The following is a 14,955-nucleotide window of genomic DNA, read 5'->3' on the forward strand; positions in this document are numbered from 1 at the left end:
AAAATAAAGCCTGATTATTTATCAAAATGAAATAAGGCACTGACTTCATATTATCAGCCCAATGGGAAGACCATTCAAAATAAACCCATTAAAGAGTTTTTAAAATACTACACAGTAACAGTTGCTTGATTTGTCTCTTTTTTTTTAATGTAAATTTATTTTTATTATTATTATTTTTTTAATTTTATTTTATTTTTAAACTTTACAATACTGTATTAGTTTTGCCAAATATCGAAATGAATCCACCACAGGTATACCACAACTTACTATCATACCACTGAGGACTCAATAAAGCTGGCTAACTGAAGTATTTTGACAGAGGGTGAAATAATTAAACTGATGTAGAATGTAAATGGAGAAGGCAATGTCCCACTCCAGTACTCTTGCCTGGAGAATCCCATGGACAGAGGGGCCTAGTAGGCTGCAGTCCATGGGGTCGCTAGGAGTCGGACACGACTGAGCGACTTCACTTTCACTTTTCACTTTCATGCACTGGAGAAGGAAATGGCACCCCACTCCAGTGTTCTTGCCTGGAGAATCCCAGGGACGGGGGAGCCTGGTGGGCTGCCGTCTATGGGGTCGCAGAGAGTCGGACACGACTGAAGCGACTTAGCAGTAGCAGCAGCAGCAGAATGTAAATAGCTTATATTCAAACCAAATTCTCAGTGGTTGACATTTTTTAATGTCTACCATTTGGCTATTTAAAAATGAATTTGAGAACAGTCAACCTTTAATACTTAAACTTAAAGCAAGTGATAATAATTATTCCTGATTAAAGATTAACCTCAATTCAGTCGGCAGTTCTGTAAGCCCTCTTTTCTACAGGGCATGTCTGGATCCTTCCTGTTATAAATCCTATACTCTGAAAAAGTCTATGTAATTAATTCATTTTCCAAGTTTTTCATCAAGGATATTCAACAGGTAATAAAAAATAACCAATATGTCTACAATGCACTGACAGCATTTCTGCCCAAAGCTAAGACACCTGACATTTTAGTTACTCTCTATGACCTTACTAAGGAGAAATTCAGGCTTTCTACTAGGTAGCAGTGTTTATTTTCTTTGTTTTTTCATTATTGAAAATAACTTGAAGACTACCCCTGAACCTCTGTGATAACTTGGTGATTTAGGATCAGCTAGAGATCATCAATTATAAAGGTCAATTTTTTTTTTTCATCTTCTTCTATGAAACATTCACCTGCTATTACTACAAGCAAACAAGAAGAGGATTCCCTTCTCCAAGATCTCTTCAACCCAGAGATCCAATACAGGTCTCCTGCAGGCAGATTCTTTACTGTCTGAGCCACCAGGGAAGTGTTGGGAAAATTGAGAAAGGAGTACATCAAAGCTGTCTACTGTCACCCTGCTTATTTAACTTACATGCAGAATATATCATGAGAAATGTTGGGCTCAAGGTGAAATCAAGATTGCTGGGAACAATATCAATAATCTCAGAAATGCAGATACCACCACTCTACTGGCAGAATGTGAAGAGAACTAAAGAGCTTCTTGATGAAGGTAAAAGAGGAGAGTGAAAAATGCTGGCTTAAAACTCAACATTCAAAAAACTAAGATTATGGCATCCAGTCCCATCACTTCATGGTGAATAGATGGAGAAAAAGTGGAAATAGTGGCAGATTTTATTTTCTTAGGCTCCAAAACCCATGTGGACAGTCACTGCAGCCATGAAGTTAAAAGATGCTTGTTCCTTGGAAGAAAAGCTATGACAAACCTGGACAGCGAAGACATAACTTTGCCGACAGAGGTCCGTCTAGTCAAAGCTATGGTTTTTCCAGTTGTCATGTACGGATATGAGAGTTGGACCATAAGGAATGCTGAGCCCAAAGAATTGATGCCTTTGAACTGTGGTGCTGGAGAAGACTCCTGAAAGTTCCCTGGACTGCAAGGAGATCAAACCACTCAATCCTAAAGGAGATCAACTCTGAATATTCATTGGAAGGACTGATGCTGAAGTTCTAATACTTTGCCCATCTGATGCAAAGAGCGACTGACGGGAAAAGACCCTGATGCTGGGAAAGATTTGAGGGCAGGAAGAAAAGGGGGCAACGGAGGATGAGATGGTTGGATGGCATCATGCACTCAATGCATATGAGTCTGAGCAAATTCCAGGAGATCGTGAAGGACAGGGAAGCCTGGCGTGCTGCAGTCCATGGGATCGCAATGAGTCAGACATGAGTTAGCTACTGAACAATAAAAGAAGAGGATGTTTACTTGTTTAACTTAGATCTCACTGAAAGTACTGACCCCAGATATACAACAGCTAAGTTTTGAGGTGGTCAATGGAGTAAGCATCATGATAGTTTTCACTATCATAAAGTCCAGTATTCAAGTTCCAGCTTGTAACGTTGACTCCTCGCTATGTAACTTTGGACAAATTGCTTGATTTCTCTAAGACTCAGCTTTTTCACAAGATCAAATTGGGTTGATAATTTACGGAGGTTAAAAATATATAAATCCCAGTATACATTAAATCCTCAATATGTATGTTAATTTCTTTATTATCCGTGCCCTTCAATAATTAAAGTACTGCTATAAAACGGGATACTTGATATTTTCAGAATTACAAAATAATACTATTCAAAGTTTTTTCTCAGATGTCCATTTAGTCTGCTTATAAGTAAATAACTGCAGCCTCACAATCCTGAAGTTCATTAGCTCTGGGCTACACACAAAGATTTCTTAAATACTATCACCTTGGAATGTGAGAAGCTCCATCACCAGTGGTCTCTCGGCTCACTGGCTCTTGGAACATGGGTGCAGGCTGAAGAAGGGCTGCCAGGGCCAGGACCCAGTCTTCAGAGGACTCCAAGGAACATTCAACGCTGTCGGTGAGTTTGGGATTTGAAAAAACCACCGACCGTTGACTGTACCTTGGGTTCCTTACAGACAACACTATATTTCCTGAAGCAAAGAAGCACAGTGTACCTTCACACGTCACGTGAGATCACCAAAAGCAGTTCTGCTCCCCAACCCCCAAAAGTGGTCCAGTTAATTTTTTAAAAGCTCTCCTTTCTCTTGCTCATTGTTCCTTGCTTTTTGTTGTGGTATTTCATTTCAACAAGATAAGAAAAGCTCCGTAATGCTGTTTTTAAATGTCTCCTAAAAATAGGCCATTCTGATGAGAAATAGCAAGAAGAGATTTATTAAAAACATGTATTTCATTTTGAAGTGAAATCCAATTAAGTACTTTACAGCCATTTCTCCCATGTTCTCTCAAAACCTTTAATTAGGAACAAGAGGAGGATTTAATAAGCAAAAATAGCACAAAACTGTCCAATGTCTGCACAGCTCTTAACACATTCCACCTCAATTATAGTTAATGTGGTTAAGTTTTGACAGTCCCATTAGAATACGAGCTGTTTGAAAGCAGTAACTGCCTCACCATTTCCATCCACATGAGCTTATTTAAATGTTCATTAAAGTCAAGTAAAAAGTAAGGTCAGGAGTCAGAAGGATCTGGGATGAATCTTGCTTCAACTCCCTAGCTGTGTGACCCTGGTGAGTATCTGAGTCTCGATTTCCTCAGGCTCATGGGAGATAGTAAGTACACCTACCTTATTAGAGTTTGAGATACAATAATATATACAGTGCTTTGTACCATTCCTAGCAAACAACAAATGCTCGGTATATGTAAGCTATTATTATTACTTAACCTAAAGCATAATCTGTGCTAATTTACTTTGAATGGCACTAGTATTTCTCAGTTCAAAACACAGAGGAAGAACCAGGTTCTCAACTCTTGTTACACCTACCAGTATGTAAGCACTGCCTGTGTGGTCACAGAGGTACCCATGAGCTTTTCCAGGAGCTCCTTCCATTCCCTGAACCATAGTTTCTCACAGCCCTACCATCAGTGTCATCTATAATTATGTGGATTCTCAATGGTTGGTTACTAAGAGAGATATCAGACACACACCTCAAAAACCTAGAGCAGAAAAGAAGAGTCAGGAGTTGGGATGGGCCAAGGTAACCCCACCAACTGAAAATACTGATGGCTGCACTCAACATTCATTGCTGTCGGTGGGTTTGACTTTGAATCAACTCACTGATCAATGAATGTAAACTGCGGACCAAACAACCCAAGGGAAGCAAAAAGGATGTGCAGAGAATCACCCAAGGGTATCTGCTACTATGCTGGGTGGGAGGTGCTGCTATTTCCAATACACTGTCTAAAGGCTCTCTTTGATTCTAATATGAAATAAACCATCTAAATTTCTAATACTTTTCTTATATCTTTTTTTCTTTAAAGATGTTCTGAGTTAAGGAAATATTTTATAGAAAGAATGAACATTACACCATAATTTAAAAATGATGCTTTCATAATTTTTAAATTAAAAAGAATCTATGCTCATTATTTAAAATTCAAATATAGAAACATTAAATAAAAACTGAAAATTCATTTTCTCATCATCTGCAATCTCTTTCCTTAATGGAAATCACTATAAATATAATAAATCAGTTTAATAATTTATTTTAAATAATAAATGTAATATAGTAAACAGTATTTACTTGTTGTATTATCTATTACTAAAATAATAAATAAATACCATGAGCAAACTATTTAATTTCCTTGAAGACCTTTACCCATGAACATACAAACAGCATAACTCTGTGGTTTCTTGGAGGGTGGCTTGTAATAGAAACAACCTCATTTTATTTTATTTTTGGCCACGCTGCATGCCTTACAGGATCTCAGTCCCCTGACTGAGAGGGATTGAAAGGAAGTGAAACCCTAGAATCTTAATGTCTAGGCAACCCAGGAGCTCCTCAAAACGACTTCATTTTACTCCCATGTTGTTGTTCAGTCGCTAAGTTGTGTCAGACTCTTTGTGACCCCGACTGACTGCAGCACACCAGGCTCCTCTGTCCTCCACTATCTCCCAGAGTTTGCTCAAATTCATGTCCACTGAGTCAAACATCTAAACATCTCACTAAACATCTAAACATCTCATCCTCTGCTGCCCGCTTCTCCTTTTGCTTTCCATCTTTCCCAGCATCAGGGTCTTTTCCAATGAGTTGGCTCTTTGCATCAGGTGGCCAAACAATTGCAGTTTAAGCATTAGTCCTTCCAGTGAATATTCAGGGTTGACTTCCTTTAAGATTCACTGGTTTGATCTCCTTGCAGTCCAAGGAACTTTTAGGAGTCTTCTCCAGCACCACAGTTCAAAGGCATCAATACTTTAGGGCTCAGCCTTTTTTATGGTCCAACTCTCACATCTGTATATGACTACTGGAGAAACTATAGCTTTGACTATACAGACCTTTGTTGACAAAGTGATGTCTCTCCTTTTTAATACACTATGACTAGGTTTGTCATAGCTTTCCTTCCAAGGAGCAAGCGTCTTTTAATTTCATGGCTGCAGTCACTATCCTCAGTGATTCTGGAGCCCAAGAAAATAAAACCTGTCATTGCTTCCACTTTTTCCTTCTACTTGCCATGAAGCAATGGGACTGGATGCCATGATCTTAGTTTTTTGAATGTTGAGTTTCAAGTCAGCTTTTTCATTCTCTTCTTGCAAATTCATCAAGAGGCTCTTTCATTTCTCTTCACTTTCTGCCACTAGAGCAGTATCATCTGCAAGTCTGAGGTTGCTGAAATTTCTCCCAGCAATCTTGATTCCAACTAGGGATTCATCCAGCACGGCATTCTCCATGATGTACTTTTCACAGAAATTAAATAAGCAGGGTAACAATATATAGCCTTGTCGTACTCCTTTCCCAATTTTGAACCAGTCAGTTGTTCTATGTCTGCTTCTGTTGCTTCTTGCCAACAGGTAAAGTGGTCCGGTACTGCCATCTCTTTAAGAATTTTCCACAGTTTGTTGTGGTCCACACAGTCAAAGACTTTAGCATAGTCAATAAAGCAGACGTTTTTCCATAATTCCCTTGCTTTCCCCATGATCCAAAGAATGTTGGCAATTTGATCTCTAATTCCTCTACATTTTCTAAATCCAGCTTGACAATCTGGAATTTCTCAGTTCACATACTGCTGAAGCCTAGCTTGTAGGATTCTGAGTATAACCTTGCTAGCATGTGAAATGAGGGCAACTGTACAGTAGTTTAAACATCCTTTGGCATTGCCCTTCTTTGAGACTGTAATGAAAACTGATCTTTTCCAGACCTGTGGCCACTGATAAATTTTCCAAATTTGCTGACATACTGAGTACAGCACTTTAAAGCACCCTCTTTTAAGATCTGAAATAGCTCAGCTACAATCCCATCACCTCCACTAGGATTGTTCATAACTTACTCCCACAGAATCTGCTTTATTCACTAGCTATACAATATAGGCAGCCTTCCAAAACAATCTTATACTGCACTCATTCTTTTAAATGATTATGTAGTATGCCTTAGTATGAACACCTTGGTTATTATTGTTCAAATATATATTCTCTATTAATTTATTATTTTTGGTTGTGCTGAGTCTTTGTTGCTGGATCTTTGTGCAAGGGTTCTTCTCTAGCTGTGGCAAGTGGGGACTACTCTCTGTCACAGTACTTGAGTTTCTCATTGCTGTGGCTTCTCTTGTTGCGGAGCACAGGCTCAGTAGCTGTGGCACGCTGCTTAGCTGCCCCATAGCATGTGGGATCTTCTCGGATCAGGGATCAAACCTGAGTCTCCTGCACTGGCAGGCAGATTCTCTACCACTGAGCTACCAGGGAAGCCACAAATATATTTAAATATTTTCTTTTGACCAAAACTATAAGGTCCATTCATTCTGAATTTTGCAAGCCACATTCCTCAAGTTAAGAGAAAAAAACAAGTGAGATGGGAGATTCACATTTCTCTTAACAAAAATTGAAATGTACTATAACTCTGAATTCTTTAAAATGAGATGAGATGAGCCACTAAATCTTTCATGATAATGACAGGAAAACAAGCACTTTGATCATGAATAGTTTATCATACACTTAAGTCCAAGATAGAATCTCATGGTAGTGGTGGTGGTCAAATAAAATAAGGCAGTAGGAGAAGAGGCTTGTCAACTCAGCCTTCTGAAATTTTCCCTGCCATGGGTAGGAAGGAAGGAGAAATGCAGATGTATTGAGATAAGAACTAAAAAGAAAAATCAAAGCCAAAAGAAAACTGGAAAAAATTCAGGAAAAATATGAGGTTCAGGCCAATGTTTCCTAAAATTGGCTGTATATCAGAATCATCTATAGTTTCTTTTAAAAATGCAAATCCCTAAGTTCTACTCCAGATCAGAAGTAGGGTCCTATAATCTGTATTTTATTATAACACATTCACCAGGTATTTTGCCCCATGGAAAGCTGGTGTGAAGCAAAAAGCCAAGCCCACCAACTTAACATCGGCTTCCAACCACCACACTTCATGTCACCCACTTTTCAACTACTGCCCAAACTTCTCTGCTGCCATTTGATACTGCCACTGGTCTTCTGAGTACAGAAAAGGTATACTTATGTTGCTATTGAGTATCTCTTTTCAGAGTAAATACAACTTTGTACCATGTCCTGGCAGCCAAACACATCAAATTGTGTCTGATATTTTATACAAACAGATACATTTACAAGCTCTCAAAAACTAAAACCTAAGTGAAAAACCAAATGAATGAACAAAGTTAAATTCAGATTTAACTGTCCCTCCCAGGAAGCCTTCATAGAAGTCAAAGTTTTCTTTCTTTCATACTGGTGGTCACATAAGAGGTAATTCACATCCTGCTGCTTTTCAGGATGCCATGCATTTTATAGGCATTTACTTTCAACCATCAATTATTTCCAAAGTTTCTGAAAATGTTAGAAAAGAAGGTCTGACGTGTTCTTTGAAAAATGTACAACTAAACAAGCATGCTATTTATTTACCCAGAGAATCAATTGTCTTTACATATGCCAATGAAAAAATTGCGTATTTTAGTCACCAAAATCCCCTATTAGTTTCTATTGGATAAAACCAAGTGCTTCAGGAAGGGAGGGGCTTCCCAGGTGGTGCTAGAAGTAAAGAACCCATCTGCCAGTGCAGGAGACATGGGTTCAATCCCTGGGCCAGGAAGATCCCCTAGAGAAGGGCATGGCAACCCACTCCAGTATTCTTGCCTAGAGAATCCCATGGAAAGAGGAGCCTGGCGGGCTACAGTCCACAGGATCATGAAGAGACTGAGCACACACACACATAATCATTATTAAAGGTTATTTAAGGTGTTTTCGGAGAAGGCAATGGCACCCCACTCCAGTACTCTCGCCTGGAGGGTCCCATGGATGGAGGAGCCTGGTGGGCCACAGTCCATGGGGTCGCTAGGAGCCGGACAAGACTCAGCAACTTCGCTTTCACTTTTCACTTTCATGCATTGGAGAAGGAAATGGCAACCCACTCCAGTGTTCTTGCCTGGAGAATCCCAAGGACGGGGGAGCCTGGTGGGCTGCCGTCTATGGGGTCGCACAGTGTGGGACACGACTGAAGCGACTTAGCAGCAGTAGCAGCAAGGTGTTTTATTTTTGTTCAGATTCACTGAACTTTATCATCACTAGAAAAGCTATACAATGTAACAAGTAAGGGCTTTAGAAACAACAGTTTAACTACCAGCTCTGATACTTCCTTGCTATGTGACACTGGACAAATCATAACCTCTTTGAGCCTCAGATTTCTCCCCTATGTATCTTTCAAAGTTCAGGATGCCCCTTCAGTGGGTTTTGAAGTCAATTTAATGGCTTATAAATAACATTTTTAAGTTAAAAAAAAAAATTAGATGACTACATGTAATAAGGACAAGTATCTTCCGGTTCAAGATGGCGGAGCAGAAGGACATGCGCTTGTCTCCTCCTGCAACAGCACCAAAATAGCAACACAAAGAGCTGGACACAACTGAGCACACCCCCACACAGGAAGAAAGACAATTATGTGAGTCTGAGGGTGCTTCCTGCAGATGAGACTTGTAAGTAAATATCTGCAACAGAGAAAACACGCAGCATCTGTAGGGGACAAGAGGAGAATAGTTCAGAGACTATGTTAAGGTGTCATGAAGAGCAGCACTGAAAAAATAAAAGGATAAATTACAGCCAGCCTTGTGAGCCAGGCAGAAAAGTTTAAAACTGGCGCTATAGGGAGCCACTTTAAGTGTTGAGCTCTGAAAGGCAATAATGAAAGCATGACTTTCGGAAGATTCACTAAGCAGATGAGGTAGGAGAAACGGAAAAGACTCTGAAAGAGACAAAAAGAAATAGAATATTTTGCACAAAAGAACTAAGCTGAAAGTGAAGCAGCAGAAATAGACAGAATGAAAAGGATATCTCAAAAAGGCATTTAAGCTGTTGGTTTAGGTTGCTTTTTGTTTTTCAAATAGGAATTTTTTTTTTTTTTTGGTCCTACAGAGTCACTGAAAATTCTACAAAAGAGAGAAAACTAAGGTCCACAGGTTTGCCCCTTCAATCATTCTACTCAGTGTATTATCTTTCCAGACGTCTCAGAGAGATTTAAAATATATGTAGTTCTGTTTAGAGAAAATATCACAAGTTATATATAATTCTCTGTAACCTTCTTTCACTTAAAATGATATGGCTATCTTTCCAGTTCAAAGGACATGAGCCACCTTCCAAGGAACTGGCTCATACAGAAAAAACTGTGAGGAGCCAAGAATGGTGCCAAACTTTCCTGACTATAATAGGAGCCCGGAGTACACTAAGAAATGAGCAATTTCAGACTAGAAGGAAGAGGAGTTCATTTTTTGAACAGAGGATTCAAATTTGTGATTTACAAGCATGGAGTTGAGAGTAAATGAGCCAAGCACAGAAAGAAAAACATAGGTAACAAATTTTTATTGGACATCTACCATGTACCTGGACTGCAAGAGAAGCCTGGAGACACAAAGGGAACAAAAGTGCAGAGTGAAAGTGGCAAACCAAGTTCTAATGAACAAATTATTCTAATGGTGAAAAGTTCTGCAAGCGATAAAAACAAAGTACTACGGGAGCAAATAAGAGACCAAGTCAGCCTTAGGGGTTAGAAAGGTCCAGAAAGTGACCTCAAGGAAATGATGTGTAAGTTAAGACTTGAAGGATAAATATAATTACCTGGGTACGGTGACCATTCCGAGTAGAGGGAACAGGTGGCATATGTTCAGGAGCATAGTGCTTTCAAGAAACAGAAAGTGTGGCTGATGCACACAAAAGAGGTCATGAGACAAGGTTGGAGAAGAAGGCAGGAACTTTGAAAAATTACCAACATTCTTGGAGAGTAGAATTTTAGAGTGACAGTCACGGATGAAAATAGATTTCTGAAAAGGAGTGGTAAAGTCCTTAGGATAAATGAGAGGGAAAACTTCAGCTCCATTACTTATCAACTATGTGAACCTGAACAAGTCACTTATCCTCTTTAAATATATGTCATCTGTAAACAGGGGTCAAGATTCCCAGATGTCACTAGTGGTAAAGAACCTGCCTGCCAATACAGGAGATGTAAGAGACATGGGTTCGATCCCTGGGTTGGGACAATCCCCTGGAGGAGGGTATGGCAATCCACTCCAGTATTCTTGCCTGGAGAATCCCATGGACTGAGGAGCCGTCAGACATGACTGAAGTGACTTAGCACACGTGCATGTAAACATGAGATATGGTAATAGCATTTACTTCAAAGGGCTACTTGAGGAATAAGAATACATATAAAACACTTCACACAGAGCCTACCACAACAAAATGCTAACATCTTGTGTATGTATGTGTGTGTGTGTGTTCGTACTTGTGTGTATATGTGCAAGTGTGCACTGGTTGATAGGAAGTAAAAAGCTAGAAGGAAAAGGGTTAACAGTTGAAATCTCTTAAGCTGTGGAATAAAGGTGATTTTTATGTTTATTATTTATAACTCACCTATGTCTTCGAAGTGTTTAACAATAAATATGCAATATTTCAATAATTAATAAAATTTACTTGAATGTCTTTTTTTAAAAAAGCACAGATTTCTTTTAGATGCAAGATCTACCTACGTTTGGCTGAAAAGCATATGGAAGAATCCACAGTGGGAAAGGAAGAAAAGACGGACTATTTTTACTAAGAAAGAGTACCTGCAGAAAGCACAGCTGCAGGGTTAGTAGAAAAGGGCACCAGGTCCACAGCTTAAGTGGTCACCTGGGAGGGCAGACACATCAGCTTCAGAGAATGAAAATGACAAAGCACATTCCAGCCTGCTTCTGTATTCCTCTCCTACTGAGGCTGTATCTCAATAGGATTTAACTGGACCTTGTGATCTCAAATCTTGAAAGGGGCCTGTCATGGAATAAACACTCAATAAATGGATACCAAATGAGTTCCCTTTTGACAATTAACATTTATAACTTAGGAAGCTCCCTGAAGTAAGCACAGGGTACCTTCAAGACATCTGTGCCACAAACTAGAGTTTCAACACAGGTATAATTTTAGTATCCACCAGATATCAGCAAGATTATACTTGGTATAGAACCTCTGAATTTACACAATAGCCCAACTTCCCTCTTACTCTTCAGACTAACTAAATCTACTGAAAAGTACATGCAGTCAAAATCACACACCCCTTTTTCTTCTCTTTCCGGTACAGTGGGTCCTCCATATCTAAGATATGGAAGACCAACCATACTACACCATTTTCTAGAAGGGATTTGAGCATCCTCAGATTCTAGTGTTCAAGGAGGGTCCTAGAATCAACTCCCTGTGGATACTGAGGGACGACATTAAAGAGTTGAGGCAAACAGTACAGTTAAAAAAGAAATAGATGGTTTGGGATAGTGTGGAGTTAGAAAATCTGATTTTAATTCCAACTCTTCCATGGTTATGTGTTCTTGGACAAGTGAATCACATCTTAAGCCATACTTAAGACTTGTACCTACAGAGACTAAATATACCTCTCCTACCTTCACAGGATTGCTGTGAGGCCTCCGAGAGAACACAGTGGAAAATGTGCTGCAAACAGCACACAGCAGTACCGCCCAATGCATCCTGGTCTTTGATGGCACTACTCCATGGGTTATCCCTACTTTCAGCAGATAAGATTCCCTCATTCCCCAAACTCTCATGTACTTGTTAATCAGAAGCACATATTTGCAAGTTGTCTAGCTGAGGCTATTAACCAGTAACCTGGGTCTGAATGCAGGTATTTTTCTGTGTATTAAGTGTCACCAGCCTAGACAGTCCATCAGAGCCACACTCTATGTTTGCATGCTCAGTCATGTCCAATTCCTTGCGATCCCATAGACTGTAGCCTGCCTGGCTCCTTTGTCCATGGGATTTTCCAGGCAAGAATACTGGAGAAGGTTGCTATTCCCTTCTCCAGGGGATCTTCCTTACCTAGAGATCAAATTGCAACTTCTGCATTGGCAAGCGGATTTACCACTGTGCCACCCGGGAAGCCTCTCTTATTTATTTAGATCTTTTAAACTTCCCACAGAAATATTTTAGTTTTTAGTGTACATATTTTATACTTCTTTTGTTAAATTTATTCTTAAGTATTTTATTCTTTTGATGTAATCATGAATGGAATGATTTTCTCACTTTCATTTTTTAGATTGTTGACAGTTATGAAAATACAACAGATTTTGGTATATTGATCTGGTATCCTGTAACCTTGCTAAACTAAATTAACTCTGTTTTGGGGCTTTTTTGTGAATTGTTTAGGATTAAACATAGGATTATGTCATCTATGAATAAAAACAATTTTAATCCTTTCCAATTTAGATGCATTCCTCCTTAACCCTCACCTTACTGCACTAGCTAGAACCTCCAGCGAATGATGAAAAGAAGTAGTAAGAGCACATTGTTACCTACCTTATTCCCAATCTTAGGGGAAAGACGTTTGTATTTCACCAATTAAGTATTATTAGCTTTAGGCTCTTCATAGACGCCCCTACTGAAGCTGTGGAAGCTGCCTTCTACTCCCAGTTTGTTGGGAGATTTTATCATGATTGAGTATTGAATTTTGCCAAATGTTTTTCCTGTGTCTACTCAGATGATCAGGTAGGGCTTTTTAACCTTCACTTTATCCGAATTATTTTATGGCCCAGGATACTCTTAGAAACAGCTCCATGTATACTTGAAAACAATGTATATTCTGCAAAGTATATTCAATAAACATGACCTATGGTAAGTTGGCTGATTACTTCTCAATTGGTTATAAGCTTATGGTGGTGGTTGTTATTGATAGTTTTATTCAGGTTTATAGTTGCTTTTCTGGGGACAAGTTTCATTCACCTTTTTACTCACTTATGCCAGAAATGAATCTCTTCCTATGTTTTCACAAACCTCACAAGTGATAAAATCCTAATCTTGATGAAGCCAAACAGTTAGCTTGAAATCAAGTCTATTTTCCTGGAATTAGACCCAACTGCCATAACAAACTGGTCAAATATAACTCAATCCCAAAATACACTTGGGAGGAAAAACTTCCTGAGGAAGACAGAGGAGGAAAGTCACTCTGGACTACTGGAACGGTTTTCAAATTCCAAAGGCAACAATACAGAAACTTGAATACCAAAGACTTATCTTCATTTCCCACTTTCTTTTCCTTTTTAATTTAAATTTACTTTAATTGGAGGCTAATTACTTTACAATATTGTATTGGTTTTGCAATACATCAACATGAATCCGCCACGGGTGTACATGTGCTCCCCATCCTGAAACCCCCTCCCACCTCCCTCCCCGTACCATCACTCTGGGTCATCCCAGTGCACCAGCCCCAAGCATCCTGTATCCTGCATTGAACCTGGACTGGCGATTCATTTCTTATATGATATTATACATGTTTCAATGCCATTCTCCCAAATCATCCCACCCTCTCCCTCTCCCACAGAGTCCAAAAGACTGTTCTATACATCTGTGTCTCTTTTGCTGTCTCCTATACAGGGTTATCATTACCATCTTTCTAAATTCCATATATATGCGTTAGTATACTGTATTGGTGTTTTTCTTTCTGGCTTACTTCACTCTGTATAAAAGCTGTATCTGTGGGAGCCACTAGTACCATCTATGTGTATATACAATCTGAACCAGCCCCAGAGCCAATCATGGCTAAGGCAAGAGAGCCTGGACAGCCTCAGATCTTATCAGCAGGTAGGTACCAAACAGGTGGTATGCAATGAGTTACACTGAGGGCTACAACCAGCCCTGTCCACTGCAATTAAGTCCATCATATTTACACACCCAGCCAATAACAAGGTGGTTTCAAAGTATCTTTTCTACTTGCCAAACTTCAAGCACCACCTAATGCCTGGGTTTTCACTGTAGTTCCCAGATCCCCATCCTCTCTCACCCCAGGGCTACCAAATTCCTAATAAACTATGCCCCTGCATTTGCCCTCTCTTTGCACTGTCCCTCAAATATTAATACCAGACTTAATGGGAAGTTTCTACAATCTCCATGCTACCTGTTTCCTGACTGAAGCTATCATATCAGAAATTTCATCTGCTCTATTAATATTTCCTTACAATTTCTGCTATTTCTGCTGAATAGTCAGTGGCCATAGTCCCAGGTAAACGGATACCCGGACTCAAAGTTGGGTTTAACCGCTTTCCTGAGTATTTAAGATATGAACACAAATGTCAGCCTGTGTTGAGCACGGGTGCTAGAAAGACAAGTCAAGTCAGGGCAGAAAAGGGGCAGCCATTTTTCATCATGGACACAGAAGCAAAGAGTTAGCAGTCTGAAGGAGAAGAGAAATGTGAAACAGAAGTACCAGAGAAACAGAAATAAGCCTCCACAGAGACATTTGAAAAGAATCCTGGTCTTGCTCCTTCATGAAATCCAATTGAATGCTCCCTCCTTTGTCTCCAAGAGAAACCCTGTATTTTCCACCAATATCCTCATTTTAAACTAGCTTAAGAAAAGTGTCTTTCTTGCAATTTAACTACTCCAGTCAACACCCCTAGTTATCCTCCCTTGTTACCAGTCTATATTTCCCAGACACCAACAATTGTTTACACGTTAGTGAGTTACTTCGCCATAATACAGCTCTTTGTGTTCAACT

The 14,955-nt window shown here is 39.4% G+C and overlaps 1 protein-coding gene and 1 long non-coding RNA gene across 9 annotated transcripts in view; one reads left to right on the forward strand and one right to left on the reverse strand.

Annotated features, from left to right (window-relative positions):
• Positions 1-13,080, forward strand: part of LOC133256472 (uncharacterized) — a 46,783-nt gene extending 33,703 nt beyond the window's left edge. Inside the window, exons 3-4 of one of the 4 annotated variants that reach the window (XR_009739221.1) lie at positions 10,919-11,051; positions 11,860-13,080. This is a non-coding gene — a long non-coding RNA (uncharacterized LOC133256472). Of the gene's footprint in view, positions 1-1,214; positions 2,564-10,918; positions 11,052-11,859 lie in introns of those variants that run through there. The other 3 variants (XR_009739223.1, XR_009739222.1, XR_009739220.1) reach the window with 3 other exon arrangements.
• The window catches only part of NR6A1 (nuclear receptor subfamily 6 group A member 1), a 230,232-nt gene that overhangs the window by 159,142 nt on the left and 56,135 nt on the right, over positions 1-14,955 (reverse strand). The gene's annotated exons all lie outside the window — the stretch shown is intronic.

This window comes from Bos javanicus, chromosome 11 (genome assembly GCF_032452875.1).
Source record: "Bos javanicus breed banteng chromosome 11, ARS-OSU_banteng_1.0, whole genome shotgun sequence".
Classification (NCBI taxonomy): Eukaryota; Metazoa; Chordata; class Mammalia; order Artiodactyla; family Bovidae; genus Bos; species Bos javanicus.